This window comes from Hyalella azteca, unplaced genomic scaffold (genome assembly GCF_000764305.2).
Source record: "Hyalella azteca isolate HAZT.00-mixed unplaced genomic scaffold, Hazt_2.0.2 contig16486, whole genome shotgun sequence".
Taxonomy (NCBI): Eukaryota; Metazoa; Arthropoda; class Malacostraca; order Amphipoda; family Hyalellidae; genus Hyalella; species Hyalella azteca.
The window spans coordinates 177366-181704 of NW_025946307.1; the positions used below are offsets into that span (position 1 = coordinate 177366).

General features: G+C 41.1%; 1 long non-coding RNA gene across 1 annotated transcript; it reads right to left on the reverse strand.

Annotated features, from left to right (window-relative positions):
• Nucleotides 1-852: 852 nt before the first annotated feature.
• On the reverse strand, nt 853-2245 carry LOC125179308. The gene is made up of 3 exons (XR_007157219.1): nt 2194-2245; nt 1109-1220; nt 853-912 (listed from the first exon to the last, which is right to left on the reverse strand). It is a non-coding gene; the product is annotated as an uncharacterized LOC125179308 (long non-coding RNA).
• Between the last annotated feature and the right edge of the window lie 2094 nt (nt 2246-4339).

Sequence of the window (4339 nt, forward strand, 5' to 3'; positions counted from 1 at the left end):
ATGGAGCTCATCGTACCAGAGATCCCGACAAATGGAGATCGCGCTGTGTAGACTGAGGATTGGCCATACGCGCCTCACTCACGGCTACTTGATTGAACTGCACCCTATACCATATTGTGACGATTGCCTGGTGCCCCTGACAGTTCTGCATGTCTTGGCGGAGTGCCCTAGCCACGACATCCAACAAAACTGCTACCCCAACACATCCGCCCTTGATCATGACGAGATGCTCACTAGAATGCTGCGGGAGGACCGGCGAAGTAACTTCGAAACCGATAACCTTAGACGATACCTGATGGAATGCGACCTGCTGCCAGAGATTTAGCATGACCCCGTAACGCCACCGCCGGTCGGTCATATGCACTTGCACCATCGCCTTTAGCGAGACTATATAATCGCACCTTGCCATCACCTAGAGTCCTAGACCAAGCCTCACTAAACTTACGTTGCGTTCAGCGCCGAGATCAATATGTTATGTTATTATGATAATTATTATAAAAGTGGTTTCAGCATTTATGAGGCCGTAGGCCTGTCGTTGATTCTGAACATCGCAGAACATTGACAGTTTGTTGCCGTTTCGAACTCACTGCTCCAATTTTGCATTGCTTAACCTCCCGGCCCTCTAGCCGATTCTGACCTGAAATTGGCGCACAGAGCTGGGATCGAACCCTTGCCTCTCTGCTCAAATCCTGGTACTCTGAACTGTAACCACTGGGCCACCTTGGTGAAAAATGATTACATGGAAAAGCGCGTTACCTCTTCTCGGGTGTAGAAATGTTCTTCAATGAGGCCACTAGCTTGGAAGTTCCCAGTTGAATCTTCCCACAGCCTGAGCCCTTCGTTTCCAGTAGTGTTGGCGCGACCCACCAAAAGGTCGTAGACGCACTGTTGTATATTTCCATAAACGAAGCTCTGAAATAAAGTCGGCATCAGTGAGCAAGTTAAGGGAAGTTAGAGTTTAGCAATCATACTGACAGAAGCTCTGCTATAGTAATGTTTAACATTATTATTGGAGCTATGTTAAAATATTTCAGATTGCTCTATTTACCCAAGGGATCCATTAATATGCAATGAAAAGCTTGTTGATCATGTGGAATGCGGAACATACCTAATGGTAAAACGAACGTCTGGTGTGTCCTCCATGCCCCTAAAAAGGCTGTCGATGGCCTGAGGGATGATACCGGGACAGTCCGGTCGACCCACCATGGTGTGGGTTTTACCTGCATGTAAGTATTTAGATGAAAATTGCACTACATGAAACTCAACATTAAGATTTTTTATTTATGCGCCTCAGAATATTTCATCTATTACTTCAATTCTGTAAAATTATACATTCTGCTATTTTGAGCAGCGCAATATAACTTATAACTATTATATCTATCCATATACTTCCACTACCATTGGGTACATGTTTGTGAAATTGACATTAAATTTAATTACATTGACAGAGAGAAATGTTCCTGCATTTTTTGCTACCTTGCACAAACTTCTTCGCTGACTATGATCATAAACTCAGTAGACTCCTGCGTTTGGTATTTTTTTTTAATCCGGGACGAGACGAGACGAGACAACAGGCTCTGTCCCGGTTCGCAATAAAATCCGGGACAATTTTCAGTCTTCCGTTGGAATTCCGGGACGATACCGAGACGAGACGAGACATCCCGGTTAAAACAGGTACCTTAAAATTTCCCGGAATTTACAGCCATTTTAACGAGACATAACGAGACTAATCAATTATTGATGTGGTGTAAACTTTGGCTTACCGTCATACATTTATACAGAGCTGGGCCTGTCTCTTATACACATCTAGATGTGTATAAGAGACAGGTCTATGTCCCTATTAGCAATAAAGGGCTAACTTGTCATTCTTCAACCCATGTTTTCGAAATGATTCGTATCGTAATCGAAAAACTTGTTTTGTCTTAAATAATTAAGACAAATCTCGTCTCGTCTCGTTATGTCTCGTTTCAAATCTGTCTGTCTCGTCCCGGTTCATAATTAACCGGGACACAAGTTTTAAAGTCCGGGACAGAAGTCTTGTCTCGGTTCATACGTTTATTCCGGGACAAATTTTACCCTCTGTCCCGTTATTTTTTTCCCGGAATTTTCTCGTCTCGTTTCGTCTGTCCCGGTTCATTTCGAGAAAATTATTTCGAGACGCAGGAGTCTAATCATAAGTATATCTCCCCTCACCGGATGAGGTCTGTCCATAGGCAAACACTGTAGCGTTGCTTCCCTTTAAAACTCCCTTAACAAGTGGCTATGCCACTTCTTTGAAGATGGTGGAGTTTTTTACCCTTTGATCGTAAACCCGACCTGTAAGACAATAATAATACATCAGAAACGTTTTTTTACTGTTATGCAATTAAATAATATATTTTAAGATAATATGTACAGTACTTATATATTTCAATCATATACAGTATTTCGAATAAATATTGCATTCATATGATGGCATGAATTTTAATAATGGTAATGGTAGACGAGTGTTTGATTTCACTTGATGTAAAAATTTAATGGGTTATTCCATACATACCATCCACAAGTTTCCAAGAAAACTCACCATAGACGAACGTATCCTCATTTTTGGCTTGAGGCGGCACTCTCACTATGCTATTGTGGTTAATGACCTTCCAGTGTTGAGTCTTCCCTTCTTCTTGACCCAATGGCCTAAGCCTGACAAATACTTTTATTTCAGGCATTTTGTCGAATTATACAAGTTTGTCAAATGTAAAATTTGAAGCCCTGTAACGACACCCAAAAATAAAAACGGATTATATATTCTCTCAGGACTGGATGAAAGATAATTAGCATTATTTCGCACCGAAGGTCAAATGATAACATCGCCAGCTGTACAGAAAGACTCAATTGCTGTCAATGGGGTCAATGCGGTCAGTGGGGTCAATGCTGTCAATGGGGTCAATGCTGGCAATGAGGTCAATGCTGTCAATGGGGTCAATGCTGTCAATAGGGTCATTTGGGTCCTTGTGGTCAATGGGTCATTGGGGTCAATTAGGTCATTGGGGTAATATGGGTCATTGGAGTCATTTGGGTCAAATTGATCAATGGGGTCAATGTGTTCGACAAGATCATTGGGGTTATTGGGGCCATTGGGGTCAATGGGGTTGATATGGCCTATAAGGTCATTAGGGGAAAGGCGCCACGAAGACGTCACGGTTCGAGGAAAAATTGAATATACAGTCTTCTTTGACAGCCAATATCGGGGGAACGAGGAGTCCCCGAGCTAACCACTTGGAGCTACTGGATGGGGATTTTCCTTCTCTTCAATTTGTTATTCGTGTAAATTTTCTTTAATCCTGATCGTTGTCGAGATAAGAAAGCTTGAAAAAGCACAAATTCACAATTATTTTTTTCAATTGCTCCTAACTCGTTTCCTATGGGGAATTTCGAGTTTTCCGTTTGGTGAAGTTTTTTGACCTATATGCAAAAAAGATGAATTTTCCAAAAATTCTAGGCAGAAGTCCCTAACTTGAACTGCATGATGGCAACTGAGAGCCAGACGAATACAAATTATCCGCCATCCGCTGTTAGCCGGGTGGCGGTCTCTCTGTCTTCGACCTCTCTTCTGATGTTTGCTAATGCGAGTTTAAGTGCACCCAAAATTTGTGCCACTAATACGAGGTAGTGAAATTATTTAGTATCAAAGAAAACAGTTCGATTAAAATACTATTGATTATCTGAGAGCAGAAACATAAATCGGTCAACTAGGTCTCTCTGTATTCGACCGTCAGTGCCGCCACAGCATGCAGTGCAAATAAGCAAATTACCGCGCTCCACCCTGTATTACTGCACTCGCAAATTATTTTACTATGGAATATTTATAGCTCTGTATCAATCCACATTAAATAAATACGTTCCAAAATATGACGATCACTTATTCGTGTTGTGTTGCGGCTGGCTGCTTGTATACGGCTGTAAATATAAGCAGTTGCTCCAGGAAAGTCTTATCCTTTTAGATTTTATCCGAATTACGGATTCCAAATAGAGAGTAAATTGAATTATTTATTATGAAAAGTACAACTAACAACAATAATGTGAAAATAGAGCTGTCGATTTGAGATGCCATGAGAATATAGAAGCTCGTTGGCCAGTTTTATCTAGTTTCAATAGGGTTATCTTAGTTATTTCGGGATTAAATACAACATCCAGATTCATCTCGTGCTTTCCTTTGTAGAAGATTCTAGAAACTTCTAGAACCTTCTAGAGGATTGTAGAACTTTCCAGAGGATTCTAGAACATTCTCGAAGATTCTAGAAGCTACTAACAGTCTGATCTGGAAGAATACAACTTGAAAGTTAGCTCGTTCCTATTTTTCGAA